The sequence below is a fragment of the Canis lupus genome, chromosome 24 (genome assembly GCF_048164855.1).
Source record: "Canis lupus baileyi chromosome 24, mCanLup2.hap1, whole genome shotgun sequence".
NCBI lineage: Eukaryota > Metazoa > Chordata > Mammalia > Carnivora > Canidae > Canis > Canis lupus.
This window is the reverse complement of record NC_132861.1, coordinates 34,786,856-34,803,055: the sequence shown is the minus strand read 5'-3', so window position 1 is coordinate 34,803,055 and position 16,200 is coordinate 34,786,856.

Genomic DNA, 16,200 nt, shown 5'->3' with positions numbered 1-16,200 from the left:
GTCCCAGAATCTGCCATCTGCAAGCTGGAAAACCAGGAGATCTGGCAGTTTAATTTAGTCCAAGGGCAGAAGAAAATGAGATGAAATGTCTCAGCTCAAGCAGGCACACAGGAAATAAAAAGTGAATTCCTCTTTTTCTGCCCTTTGTTCTAGTCAGTGCCTCAACAGACTGGATGACATGCAACCACATTGAAGAGGGCAATCTGCTTTACCGAGCCCATAGATTCATGTTACACTAGTCCAGAAACACCCGTGTAGACACACCAAAAATAGTATTTACTCTGAACAGTTCATAGAGCTTTCAGGTTGACACATTGCTTAATCATCACAAAAGCAAAGGACATACTCAAAACTTACAACTTCCTATTACACTACATTTTAACCTATGCTTCTCTGATTGTTTCATTCTACTATGTGTAATGGAAATGTAATATAACGATGTGCAACTATACATGTCTACCGCATGTTCAATGATGTCACATTGGTAGCTTGAAATGGACTGTTGTGGAAAGATTATATTACAGACATAAGCAAATGCTATTAATCACTTATTGATTTGCTTATTGCCTATACTTAAGAAAGTTTTGGAAAAAATCATAATGCAGATTAAATTTTAAAAATGAGCCTTTATAAACAATTACAATGTGAATAGCACAAAAATCTGATATTACTTTCAGTATTTGAAAACTATTGTCCAATTCAACAAAGTTACTCACATATTTGACAAATGAGTGAAATTCCAATAGATAGTTTTGTTGTTTCAATTCCCTCATTCGCCTAAACAAAGATATGAATTAATATTCATATCAGAATTACACTCACATATCACATGCAAATATAGTTTGGCCTCAGACATAAATGCTCAACAGAAATCAGTGAAAGCATTCTGTGAAAACCTAATGGCTATATGGAATTTATAATAAAGAATACCGGGATCCCTGGGTGGCGCAGCAGTTTGGCACCTGCTTTTGGCCCAGGGCCTGATCCTGGAGAGGCGGGATCGAATCCCACGTCGGGCTCCCGGTGCGTGGAGCCTGCTTCTCCCTCTGCCTATGTCTCTGCCTCTCTCTCTCTCTCTCTCTGTGTGTGACTATCATAAATAAATAAAAATTAAAAGAAAAAAAAGCATAGAGCTTTAAAAAAAAAGAATACCACATGTTTTATTATTTTAAAATTATGTCAGATATCCTTTATATCAGCAAAATCTACAAGAAACATATATGCATTTATGTGTGTACATGCACTTGTTTTTTCAGAGAGTCAATTAGTAAAACTTTACCAGCATACCACTGACAGAGCACATTAAATGTAAAGTTTTTAAGTCATATACATGCAGCCATTTCTCCAAAGCATATCAGTATATTCAGAATGGCCAGGTCACGGGGTACGATGGATTCTATTTGCCTAGGAATATGATCATGAGCCCATCTCCACTCTCTTCTCCCCTATTGAGTAAATCCAAGTATATAATCTGGTCTTTTCCTCTTCCTTTTATTGGTTTTTGTTGTTTTCTTGTTGTTGTTGTTGTTGTTACCTAAATGATCCCTTACCTCTTTATGAAATTTGCCTTGGTCAGGCTACGCCAGCCTATCCAACATAGACTTATAAATTACAAAAGAAAGGAGTCAGGATTTCAGTTCTTTTCCACCTTCAAAGAATGTTCTACTTCTGTTACTTAAGACATTACATAGATATCTGGGCTGGGAAATGAGGTGCAATGGGCCCTTTGAAATTCTGCTTTGTAACATCCAACCTTCAAAAACTGGTATATATCATGGGGAAGGGGCAACACCTAACTTATTATTACATGATTTTCAATTTCTTAATGATTCTTCATTTGTCACAAAAATATATGCATCTTCAGAAAAGTGGCCTAGAGATTTGGACAACTTTAAAAGGTGGTGTAAGTGGCATATCACCAATAACCAGTTTAAATGAAAATTTTTCCCATTAAAATTATCAGATGTCACAGAGCTATTCAGAAAAAAAAAAGAAAACAAAAAACCTCCAAGAGCATTGCTATAATAAGGACTTAAATACTTTTTTTGGAAACCTCCAGATGGTTGACATGTTGGTAGACCAAACATCTAAATAGTTTCCTTTTGATGTTTGGCAATATGCATACAGTCTAACAGCAAAATGTGATATGTTTTTATCATCTAGAAATTCTTTCAAAAGCATAATTCTTTCAAAAGCATAATTCTGTTTCCAACCAAAGCAAAATCAAGAGACTACCATATATCTGATCAGTGTTGTAAGTTTTTCCAAGTATTTTTACATCTTTTACCTAGTTTGAATCTTATTGAAATCATTAAGACAGAAGCATAACAAGTACTATTGTTGTTATTTTATAAGGGAAGAATCTGTGGCCAAATAGGTTGTTTAGAGATTTACCTAGGGTTCTACAGCAAACATATGGAAGTCCTAGAACTCGTTCAAGTGCCCTGGGTCCTAAAGCAGGTCTCTTACAAATAATTTATATTTCTACTAATTTATTCTCCATTCTGATGAGATCATCTCCAGAAACTGTTGAACCTCACATCTTACAGCACTTTATTTATTGAAACTTACAGTATGTCATAAATCATGAGAACCTAGGATGCTATTGCAAAGTGCAGATAAGTGCAAAGGACAAATGTCTATGTACAGTGTCCAGTAATTTGTTTTCTAAAGACACTGATTGCTCTCTTCCTTTCCCCACCCTTGACCAAATTGTCTGGAATTAGGAGTTTATTTTTTAGTGAAAGATATTATTATAATTTACATACAAAACTGACAATGTGGTAAGTTAAGAGAAGAAAATTGAATTCATACAAGGATAAACAAATGTATCCCTCTTTAGTGATTAAAAAACACATGTATTCATATAGTTTCAACCCTACTAATTGATTTGTTATATAGTTAAAGTTATTTGATCTACTGTATAACTAGTACATTGTAACTCATACATTACCAAGTGATGAATATAGATAATAGATAATGCATAATTTTTTTCTGCCCAGGAATTTTTAATTTAGTTGAAGATAATAGTTAAATGCACATGAAATACTTCCAGAATAATATAAGAAATCACATCCTTAGGTGACAGGTTATGTGGTACAGGCTACAAATATTATACAAGTTTAGAACAATGGCGATCTACACAGCCTGAGAGAGTTGAGCTCCTGGAGGAAATATGGCTTAACTTGGTTCTTGAGGAACAACAAGGTTTGAAAAGTCAAAGTAATAGAGTTGGGGATGTAGGGAAGTTTCCAGAATAGAGTGAAGACTAAAAGAGAGAAATGTCCTCATAAATAAGCATGAGACAAGAATGAGCAATGTGCCCCCTCCTGGCCCCTCTTCACCATGACCTTGAGTAATATGCCTTATGGCAGAATGCAGGGTTAGGTGAGCAAAGGATCAATATTTAACATCTGTTAAGCAGGGAAAGACACTTAACTCTAAGTGCAATCAGACACTACATTAGGTCCTTGCCACACATCATCTTACTTAATTTTCACCACACTCATTACAATTTAGTCATGTTTCCATTTTGCAGGTGATTATATTAACACTCAGAACGATTTAACCAATGTCACACGGTGAATAAACAGGCAACTGGGGTTTATCCCAGATAGGACACTCTTTCCAGCGTAGCACTTTGAATTTTTAGAACTTGAAAATTATCCATTAAAATATATTGAAATTTATTCACCATATGTTTTAGAATTTAATAATAAATTAATAGCTAAAAATATAATAAAAAATTATTCAAATTTTTAAATAGTTGTTGCACTAAATCAACTTTTCAGCATACAAATTTAAAAAGACAAAGTAACAGCATGTAAGATATTTCTGTGCCAAGGATGATGACTAATTATACTTTATTATCCACGAAGAGGCAAAGAAAGAAGTAAGGAATTAGCTATGCCAAGCAGCTTTAAAGGCTTTAAAATATTTTATTTCTAGAAATCAGGGGAGAAATACATGTAATGATAATGTTTCTTCTAATCATCTTATTCTCTTTAAAATATTTTATTTCTAGAAATCAGGGGAGAAATCTATGTAATGATAATGTTTCTTCTAATCATCTTATTCTCTGCAGTAGGAAAGTGAATTAAAATGAGCAGCAGGAAATGCCTGTGTGGCTCAGTGGTGGAGCATCTGCCTTTGGTTCAGGTGGTGATCCCAGAGTCCTGGGATCAAGTCCCACATCAGGTTCCCCAAGGAAGCCTGCTTCTCCCTCTGCCTATGTCTCTGCATCTCTCTGTGTCTTTCATGAATAAATAACTTTAAAATATATATATAATGAGCAGTAGAAGCAATGCCACTTAGTCCGCAGGAGTCTTCTCAGTGTCAAAAGGCATCCAGGTACTTGTGTCGGGATTTAAGCTGATTCCTAGGATTCTCTGGGAATGTTCATATCATGACAGTTTATCAGGAGAAAAATAGATCTGAATGGTTCTCCATTTACATGACAGTTTTCAGTGTGTGGCTGCTTTCTTACTCCAGAAACACACTGAAAAAAGGACCTTAATAACTAAACTAGATGAAAAAGTTACCTAACCAAGCCATAGACATCACTGGAACCAAGGGACATAGCAGGTATGTGTATGCATGCACAAACACACACAGGGACCTGCATTTTCTCAGAGAATTCTATTCAAACATGAGAAGATCAGGACACAGCCAACCAACGGAGAACTGGTAGACAAGCTGTCCCGGAATGTTAAAGTGAGTGAGGACCATAAACATGATCAAAGCAGAGTTCAGTCACCCATGAGAAGAACACATGGGGCCACTTGGGGCCACAGGAAGGAAAGTGGTATCGCTGCAAAGATTTTACTGATCAAAATGATTTTCTGTGGGTGGTGATGAATGAAGAGACTTTGGAGTACAAAGACAGGAAAGCTTGATGACTCAAAATTACACTGCATGGCAGATGAGGAAACAAAGTCAAAGACAAGACAAAAGACCTTTGTCAGGGAACTTGTATAATATATTTTTTTGGAAAAGAAAGCAAGGAACAGGACTGAGAGCACTTAAAGAGGAGACTGAAATATTTTTGAAATCTTAAGGAGCCCATGTTTGAAAAGAAGAAATATGGTTTGGGAGATCATTTTGTAGGGTCAATTTTAAGAGGGTCAAAACCAAATGAGAGATGCCTTGATAAGCATGGCAGAGAGGTCTTTACCTGCTGTTGACATACTAGAATAGGTCACGGAAAATGTGGAACACTGTGTTTTAAGGGAGGGGTTTGCAAGTGGACATTCTGGAATTATTACTAGAAGATATCTCTGGATGGGACTTTCTTATGAGAAGTTTCTTTAGAATGAGGGTTTGAGGAAAGAGTAGAAGGGTATAAGTAGGCCTAAGCACCTTAACATTTAGCAGTTACCTTAATACCTAGCATATAGGTTGGCACCAACTAGACACGAAAAGGAGAAAGAAAGGAAGAGAGAAAGAGAGAAGGGGAGGGAGAGTTGCATACAATGTCTGAGGAAAAGTTATGGTTTAGAAAGAAAAACTGCTGAAAAGGGCATTTACAAGTCCTTCAAATTCTGAAGCAGTGTATAGAAAGAAACAAATAAGAAACGTGGTTTCGACCTCTACTGAGAATGGGCTAGAATTCTTAAAGAAATATAGTTATAACGAGAGAACAGATTTCACAATGCAATTCCCTATGGTCTAAATTTATATTCTGTTTTAGAGGGAGGGGGATCACTTATCTGATGATACAGGCCACTTTCAAGAGTAAGAACGAAGTATAACGAAATCATGTTCACATTAATAAAGTTAACATTGGTAGTTTTGACAATTTTCAAAGAACACAATCTTCCATGTAAACAAACCAATTTATACGTCTGAAGTGGTCATCCCAATCTGTAAGAGGGCTGCTGTGGAAAGCCAGGGCTCAGCCAAGGAATTAGCCAAGGCAGGCACCAGACTGTGACTCCCCACACTCTCTTAGGTCATACTAGAATCGAAGGTTCAACTGTTCTGGAGAAGTGAGATAGATCTAGAAATAAAGGAGGGAGAGAGAGAGACGGATAGTAAGCAGAAAGGGGAGAGAACTCTGATGAACCCTGAGGGGGCCTTGTCTACTCTGGACATAAGACTATGACAAGACGCCAGGTTTTCTCTTCTCTGGAGGTTTGTCTGCTGAATACATATTTGAGGTCCATTAAAGTCCAAGGACCCATATCTCCCTCACACACCACAGCTAGTAACACAAACAAACAAACAACGTTGGGTAATAGTCAAGTAAGGGTCTGGCTCTACCTCATCTTTTATGGCCTTCTTCAAAGAAGACCTCACTTTTCTGCCATGTTCTACCTAAGGGAGGGAGGAGGAGAGAAGCTTGCCCTCAGCCCCTCTTCATTATTTTTAGATCTGTCCCCTCTTCTGTGCTGTTCACAGCATCACCCAGTATATCTCTTGGTGCTTTTTCAACATTTTCAACACCCTTCCATCTGTGTCAAGGAATGAGAGATTGCGTTATGTTTCCACTCCCTTAACATTTTACATGCTAATGCTTCTTAAAAGCAACACAAATAATTGCTCAGACATTTTTAACTTGATACACCCCAGACTTCCTTGAAGACCGACCAGTGGGATACAACTTCACCCCAGCCCTTGGAGCAAGCCTTCGGCATGTCTTGAATGCCTTGAATGTTATCAATTAGAAATGACTTCTTTCCCAGATTTTGGATCTGGAACTTGCCTTCTATGACTGTATCTGCCTTATTTTCTCATACACTCCCATGGCTGTGCATTCTTGTGATGGGATTTGCTCCCAAGGACTGACTTTCTTCTATTTATACCTTTCCCTTCTCTCAATTTTATGATCCTGCTGGAATCCCATAATGCGCCATTGCAGTGCTTCCTTTTTCTACCTTGTCCTTTGCAGTTAGGCTCTTGTCATGTTAATCACACCAGACCTCTGTATCCATACCTTCCATTTCTCAGATTGGCTGCCAGGTTCTGGTCAACCAGGCTACCACAAAGTCACATGAAATTCAGCAGGACTCTTGTTACTATTCACCATTCCTTTTGTCAATCTCACATTAACTCCTGAAACTCCCTTGAACTGGCTGTGTTAACTCATTCATTCTCATTCCTTTTCAACTGAAGGACAGCTTTTCCCATGGAGCTGAACTGAAGCATCAGGAGGGAATTCCAGTCCTCAAATCTTCTTTCATTGGCATTTCAGGCCGTCTCTGAACTGGTCTCTGCCAGGACCCAATCTCCCTGACACCTGCACTGCTCACTCTTCTGCTGCCATTTGCTGTTTCAGAGAGGATGACTTCTCTTCATTTCCAGTCCTCCTATCTGTAAATCTCCTCTTTGAAACTCTTTTCCTTTATATCCCACGATTCTGTAATCCCATCCCTTCCTTCTTCCTTATTTTCATCTGAAAAGTACATTTTCAGCCTTTTATTCTGTCTGCATCTCTTCAGAGTTAAGAAGGCTTCAGCTATCAACCTGACCCAGGTGAGCATGAGTGTTTGGACCAGCTCTCTGAGCTACAGGCCGCTGGGTTCTTCAGCCCTACCAGACATCTCCATGCAGCTGTCTGATTTTTTTTTTATCTCAAATGCAACATCTAAGACTGGATTTACTGCTGTTTCGCCCACAAAGCTTACTTTTCAAATAAATACTTGGGGAAGTCTTGAAACATTGGAATCATTGCCTTCCTCTCTCCTCCCTGTGATTACACACTTCGTAAATTCTTCTACCTAAAGAAACAATACTTCTTCTCTGACTCCCAAGATGGGTGTGTATTGTGAGTGTGTGGGGGAAGATCTCTTCTTCTTACAGGGATATCTGTTCTTGATTATTATCATTTGTCTATGAAGATCCCAACATTCAGGTTAATGTGATTTCAGAAGTGAAAAGGTCTGTCAATTTTAAGATATCACTAGGTGGAGGTGGTTTGGAGATGGGTGAAGCTGAAAAGCTGTAACTCTTTCATATTCTGATGTTTCAATATTTAATGTAAAAATAAAGAATGATTTTATAGTCTCCTGCAACAGAGGATTATCTACCCTTGGGGGTAAAAGAAGAAGTGCTATTTCTTCAGGTAGAATGTGGTCCATGGAATATAAGAAAGCAGTGAAAATCATGGCAAAATGAGATAGTAAGATTTCTGTGGGTGGACAGGAAAAATCTGAGAGGGAGAATCAGTTCTATCGAATCAAGTTAAAACTGTTAGATTAGCTTTATAGTGATTACTTATAAGTAACTGAATCTATCATACAGAAAAAAATCCGTAACTTTCCAAATATCCTAGGAAAAGCCCTGGTTGTCCTCCTGAGTCCTCCTGTCTTCCCAGATAGGCTTGTTCACTATGCATCTGCCGATCCACCATGCCAATTCCTGATAGAGTTTACTCCTCCTCTATGACAAACATTTCAAATAATGAAAACTAAAAGCTTCTTTCTTGTGTTTCCCTTAGCAGAGCTAACTAAAGTGCTCTTCTGGAAAACTAACTTTACTGTATATTTAATAATAGCAAGAAATAAATAGCAGTGTAAACCCATCATATAGGATTTATGTGATGCAAACATATAAACGCAAACATAGATACAGCCATCTTCCTAAACTGCAGCTCTGCTCTGTCAATAAGCTCCAGCCTAGAGAATTGGTACATTTTTGTGTACTTTGCCCAGTTCCCTACTCCTTTTCTTTATTTCCATGTCGGTTCCATTTGATTGTCCATTAACTTTTCTTCCTCAACTTCTGATTCCTGTTCTTCCCTAAAAATCCCGTATTGTGAACCATCTATAAGGCTCCTCTTGATAGGTTTACAGGAAAGCCACTTAATTCCCTGCTGTAGACTCTCCCAGGAATGCTTTTGACTAGGAAGAACCCAGTTAGCTGGTGACAAAAAGCATGAAGCAGATTCCTTCAGCCCAGGGGCCCAGGGCCCACAGAGCAGGGTGGGGAGCTTCCCCAGGCCCTCCTAGAATAAGGGTTCCTTGCCTTCTCTTTACATCTCTATCTACTCTACTTTTCTCTTGCATTTGAAGGGCTGTTACCGGCGAGCTGTTGTTGAGCAAAGTAATGGATTCCAGGGTGGGGGCAGGTGGGTTTTAGTCTGAAGTTTTGAACCTTAAGAGAGAGGGGCTCAAGCAAGGCACACTTGTTTTGTGGACTCAGAGCTGATACAAGCCTTTGTAGATAAATCCTGGGCTTAGGGCGCCCTCCTGTGGATATAATGTGGACAGCAGCAGAACCCCTGCCTGAATCTTCTGTTCACCTGGGAAATCCTCAGTGTGAACACACCCTTCAGAGAGCGCTGTTAATGCAGACCTCAGGGTGTGTTGATGAAGCCTCAGGGTGTGTTGATGAACTGTGTGACCAAGGCAGATAGATGAAACCCAGTCCCACAGAGAAATTACTTAGGGTCTGCTTTTGAACCAAGCTGGACCTGCATTCTCTACCATCAGCCCAATCTGCATTACCTTCAGAACATTTTTAGCAATGTTAACCCTCTAGGGCTGAATGCTGCTTCCCTGGCCAAGCCTGATCCCTTCAGTCTGGTAGACCCAACAGTTCTCTTGTTAACTATTGAATCAGTAAGTAGTTGACCACTTTCTTCACTCAAATGTCTTGGCTCTATTTTTTTTTTTTTTTAAGATTTTATTTATTTATTCATGAGAGACGCGCAGAGAGAGAGAGGCAGAGACACAGGCAGAGAGAGAAGCAGGCTCCATGCAGGGAGCCCATGTGGGACTCGATCCTGGGATCCAGGACTAAGCCCTGGGCCAAAGGCAGATGCTGAATCGCTGAGCCATCCAAGGATCCCCTCTTGGCTCTATTTTTGTGTACTTTTTGGAACCAAACTTGAGACTTAAAGTTTACAATAACCCTCTTCCTTATTCATTAAAGACTTGACCAGTTTTCTACTTCAGCAGAGTCTTTTTTTTTTAAAGTTAATTTTCACGTGTGGTTTCAGGTAAGATCCGATGCTCATTTTCACTATATATATATATACATATATATATATATAGCCAGTTGTTCTGGCAGCACCATTTGTTGAAAAAGTGTCCTTTCCCCACTGACTTATCTGTATGCAACTGTAAAAGCAACTGTCAATGAGTATATATGTGAGATAGAGATAGATTGTACAATTTCTGGACTCTATTCTGTTCCATTGATCTATGTATCTAATTGGTGACCTTGTTAAACTTACTTATTAGTTCCAGGAACTTTTTTCTCCTAATTTTATACTACTTTTCCTTGTTGTATGTTGTCTACAGGACTGCAAATGCCAATGTTCTTTATCAGCTTGTCACATCTAGACAACAATGGCTGTTCCTAAATCAGTTTGTGCAGCCAGTTCAGTGACTGCCAATCCTTATTCCTGTCTGGGTCAAGCATATGTGTGCTGTTCCCTGTCACAGTACCTCACTCTTTCCTAATTCTGCTATGGGACTAATTCATTGTCCCATACCCAATATCCTCTCACCCAGAACCAGGCTGATACGATCATCACTCTCTCTTCCCCATCTTCCAAGCCAATGGTATCATCTATATTTTGCTTAGGAATAGCATTCACCCAGTAATTCAGTTTAGAGACTGGATCTTTCAGCTTTTGCCCTGGAGAGGGTTATCTCCATGCAAGGAAATATTCCATATTTATTTGTAATTGGTCATTTAAAAGATTTATACTTTTTGCCTTTTTATTATTATTTATGTGTTTGACTATTTAGGGTAATATTTCTTATCCTTGAGGAATAAATAGAAGTAGAGAAGAAATATTATATTCAACGAAGGTGTATCCATGTCTGGAAAATGCCAGAATATTTTTCATAGCTCAGCTACTGGAGGACACCTTTTTCAACACAGTACCTATTCGTCTCTTGTCTTATAAAGGAACATCCACCAACGAGAATGGTAGTCTTAGCTAAAATGAGGGGCTCAGGACTGAGTGCAGAGATGTATTATATGAAAAACTGAGGGCTAACTTACTTTTTAAAAAATATAAACAATAGTAAAAGCTTCTCTAAGAATGAGAGCAAAGGAAGATAAAAGCTTGTGCTGAGCTGAGAGATGAAGTTTCTCATGGTCAGCTGCCATGTTTGGGATGGATATTGTCCAAAGACTGTTAACTGGTTTATTTTCCTTGTATTTATTGAGCTATGGGCCAAGTACCAAAACAGCAGGCACTTGCTGTAGGTCCTATTATGGGCAGCAGAGAGAGTTCCTTATTTCTCTCCTAACCATGCCAAAAGTGCAGATGAAAAGCAAAGTACTAGCTCCTGTGTCCCTCAGCAAATACCCAGTGACCACTACCATCCTTCACTACCCCAGGCCCTGCTGGCCTCAAAATCCCTTATTGTTTTCCTGAAGCATCGGCCAGCAGGAGTATTGGCACTTGGTTGACATCCTCCAGTGGTTCGTTACTATATTCCCCTGGTGCTAAGTGTGACATTCATTCACATTTCAACACTTATGAAGCTGAGATACTCTTGTAGTATACTTGGATATGTGTTTTTACACACACCTGCATACATGCATTTGGTGAGGTAGCATTCCCTTTTGTTCCCTCAATAACTATTATTAAATCAATGCTGTGGCTTGACCAGCATGTTACTTGTCAATAGAGGACATGTGCTCATTACCATGTCAATTCTAACATGCTAATGGTACTAACTGAATATTTTAAAACCATGTTTCAAGGTGATGCATGCCTTTCTCTTTTGCATTAAGAAAACAGACTGCTTCTCTTTTATTAGGCAATTGTGACACCTGCCGTCAGAAATAAAGAACTTACTCTCCTGTTGCCCACTGGCCTCTCTGATGGATAAGAAATAAATATTGTTAGAATGTGAAAACTTCCAGGAGAAAATGGGCAAGTGACAGTTTTTATTTTTATTTATTAAAACAATAATAGTTATTCCTGACCATTAAGATTATGGTGTTAAGCAGGTATCATTTGTGTTTGTAAGCAGCCCAAAGCCTGCCTTTGTCCTTCCCCAATTTTTTCCTAAGAACTTGGTGCTGAGTGATTTATTGACCACTCAATGGACAAATATTTGCAGATACCTACACATTGTTTGAGCATGTATGTATCAATCTTCTTTAGGTTTGAGTTCCCTCTATGTCTGTTTCTATTTTTCTTTTTTTTTATAAATTTATTTTTTATTGGTGTTCAATTTGCCAACATATAGAATAACACCCAGTGATCATCTCGTCAAGTGCCAACCTCAGTGCCCCTCACCCAGTCATTTTTCAAGTACAGTTTTATTGAAGTATCATTTACATAAAATGTACTTTAAGGATACAGTTCAATATATTTTGACAAATGTAACCACTCCCACAATCAAGGAAAAAAATGTACCCATTCTTTATGCCCCTTTTGGGTCAGCCTCAACCCCGCCCCCCAGTCCCAGGCCATCACCAAACTACTTTCCACCACTATAAATTAAATACGAGTTTTCAAGTTTCAAGTAAAAGGAATCATACAGTATGTATTCTTTATGCTCAGCGTCTTTATTCAGCATATTTGGAAGATTCATCTGCTGTTCCAGTCATTATTAAGGCATAATTATTCATTTCAAAATTTAGTGGCATACAAGATGTTAGTATGTTCACTGACTCTGTGGGGCAGGATTTCAACAGCACACAGTGGAGAGGGTCCTGAGCACAGGATCTTCTGTCCTCATGGAATTGGGGCGCATCGGAATCCTGGCTGTTCACCAAGCTGGATTCTCTTCAAACCCCCTACATTTGGGATTTTTATGGAGGTTTCCTCATGCAGGCATGATCAATTATTAACTGTATTTTCTGTCCCTTTCCCTTCTCTGGAGAAGTGAGGAGGGGTAGAGCTGAAAATTCCAAGCTTCTCATCATGGTTTGGTCTTTCTGGTGACCTGCCTGCTTGCAGGAACTCATCCCGAGTCACCTCAATAGAATGATCCTCTAAGGTTTTTTGAAACTTGTTTCGTGGCATGACATGATCCATCCTAGAGAATGTTCCATGTGCACTTGAGAAGAATATGTATTTTGTTGCTTCTGGATGAAGTGTTCTGTATGTATTAAGTCTATCTAGTCTAATGTGTCATTTAAGGTCACAGTTTCTTTATTGATTTTCTGTGTGGATAATCTATCCATTGATATAAGGGGTATTTAAGTTCTCTACTGGTATTGTATTACTGTCATTTTCTCCCTTTAGGTCTGTTAATATTTGGTTTATATATTTAGGTGCTCCTATGTTGAGTACATAAATATTTACAAACATTATATACTCTCTTTGGATTGACCCCATTGTCATTATGTAATGCCCTTCTTTGTCTCTTATTAGAGTCTTAGTTTTAAAGCCTATTTTGTCTGATATAAGTATAGCTACCCAGGTCCTGTTGGCTTTCATTCTCATGGAATATCTTTTCCCATCCCTTCATTTTCAGTTTTTATATGTCCTTATGACAGGAACAGAGACCTAGCTGAGGACAAAGCACAAGTTCACACCCTACATACTCCTATCCCCACTCCTGGGTGGGATATGTGTGACATTCCTAGGGCACTCCTGCCCACACCTCAAGCTAAGGGAAAGGAAAAACAAATAGTTAATTTATAAATATTATTGTCCTCTAGACTTGAGTCTCCTTCAGTTTACAAAATGTCTTAGTGATTTACAAGAAAAAAAGAATCCTTACTAGTAACCTAACTTCCAGAAGGAAACTCCCCTGCTCTCAATGTTAATACAACTTTTAACTTGACAATGACAAGGCCTTCAGTATCTTATAGGTCCTTTTTAGCATATGAAAGTTCTTTTGAAATCTCCTCTTTTCCTTACTTCCCCCAACTCCAGGTATATAATCAGTCACCCTCACAAGCCCAGGGCAGCAGCACTTCCTGTCCAAGGGACCTGCCCCCATGCTTTAACAAAACCACCATTTTGAACCAAAGATGTCTCAAGAATTCTTTCTTGCTCATCAGCTCTGGACCTCACCCCATCAAACCTCAACTATATGCCAAAACCACATCACTGACATGTGAAGTGAGTCTCTTGTTAGGCAGCACATAGATAGGTCTTGTTTTTTTAACCAATCCAGCCACTCTATGTCTTTTGATTGCAGAATTTAGTCCATTTATATTTAAAATAATTATTGATAAGCATGTTCTAGCAAATATAAATATCAATCAGTGCTTATTGTGTGTTCCTCTCTCATCTTTTCTTTTTTTTTTTAAGATTTTATTTATTTATTCATGAGAGACACAGAGGAAAAAGGCAGAGACATAGGCAGAGGGAGAAGCAGGGTCCCTGCAAAGAGCCTGATTCGGGACTCTATCCCAGGATGCCAGGGTCATGCCCTGAGCAAACATGAAACCACTGAGCCACTCAGGCACCCCTCCTCTCTCTCTCATCTAATCTATCATTCTATCTATACCAACTTACTTATCCTTATACTGCATAATTAAAATAACTTTTAAGGTAACTCATGGTCCATAATGTACAAACAAAAAATAAAATTTGAAGTAGACAAGAAGAGTAAATCTTTGAATTTTAAAGTATTCTTCTTTTAAATTTTATCCCCAATGTGAATAAGAGGCATTCTGGATCAGTGAAAGATTATTTATTACTATTTCCGGGATAATAACTGCATTGCTTACTTTGTTCCAATGCCTACCTTGAGACAATAAAGTGAGAGGCAGATGGGAAAACATATTTGGGGAGTCAGACACTCCTTATGCAAGGGCCAGGGAAAAATTGATTTTTTTTCCTGCTTATATATATGAAAAAGATACAGCTGTCTTTCTCTCCACTGCAAAAAGAAGGGACAAAATTCCTGCTCCTTAGAGACATAATAGAAAGGATCCTGGGTTCTCACTCTAATCTTTTGGAATGTAAATACATCACTCGAAAAGTGAGATATGCCCTCAGACTTTCAGACATTAATGACTCATCTCCCAGGTCCTAGGCCTCATTTTCCCTTAAAATGTAAATTTATATCTATGGTGTAAATTAACTTCTCAAGACTTGGTCTTAGGCCAGAGTATGAAATTTCTGCAAAATTTATTCAGAAAACCACAGATCTGCAAAAACATAAAAATAGTTACTCACGTTCCTCAGAACTATAATGCTAAGGTCATAAAATGTATATTGACAAGAAACATAAAAGAAAGTAGTGCCAAATAGTCCTTGAAGTTGGCTTTTTATTAAACCCAAGAGATCCCAACTAGTTTCTCAGTTAATTGACTCTCTTTAGAGTAAAATATGTATACATATAGTCCTATACATGTACACACACAAAAAAATGAATAAGCAGAACAAACCCATCATTTTTATTCCAAAAAATATGACTATGTTTTGTTTTGTTTTGTTTTGTTTTTACTTCCATTTGGGAAATTAAAATAGACTTCATGGAATGAGGGACCCAAAATATTTTATTGTAAAATGGGGGGAAACTCATTAGGTTGACTTAAAATGTTCCTTTAGTGATTTTATTCTTCAGATTAAGGGCTTTTGCTCAGGGCATGTGGTTGAAGTCAGATTTCTTTATTAGGAACAGAGCATTTTAGAGCTAGGAGAGACTTTCAGTATCTAACAACCCTAATGGATTCAGAGCTAATTTTAGAAAAAGATATGTCTGGTGCACATATTGATTTGCAGTACTGATGAAGCTTGTGTTTCTTCAGAAATATTGTACATCTAATTATTTTCCCATTTTCCTAACACCCAAATGAGATTTCTAAAAGCTTTGAACCATAAGTCTTGACAGGAGATAGATGGTTGAGATTTTGTTTTTCAGTTACTCACTTTTACTAGAGTTAATGTGGTATCCTAAAAAGTACTGACTTTGTAGAAGATAAACTTTGTTTGGAATCCTTACTCCACCAGTTACAACTTGTGCACAATTGGAGAGTGAAATTGATTTAGTCGTTTATGAAATTACAAACACACACACACACACACTTTTACAAATGAGTACAGATGTATATGCACTAGAGGAAGACTGGTTCCATGTTGCAATCTTTTGGAAGTTTAATAGAGATGTATAAATTGTTTAGTAGTGTGTGTGTAAGGAGTAAGTATTTGAAAGATGAAAGATGATATTACTATATAACAATAATAAAAATTGTTTTCCTCTTTGTCCAGTGTCAGATGGAATATCTTAGTATTGCTTATTTTTCATGCCACCACTATCTCCTCCATCAACAAGTGGACCACTCTGGACACCCTTAGAAAGTCTTTTTAAGTGCATCTTTGGA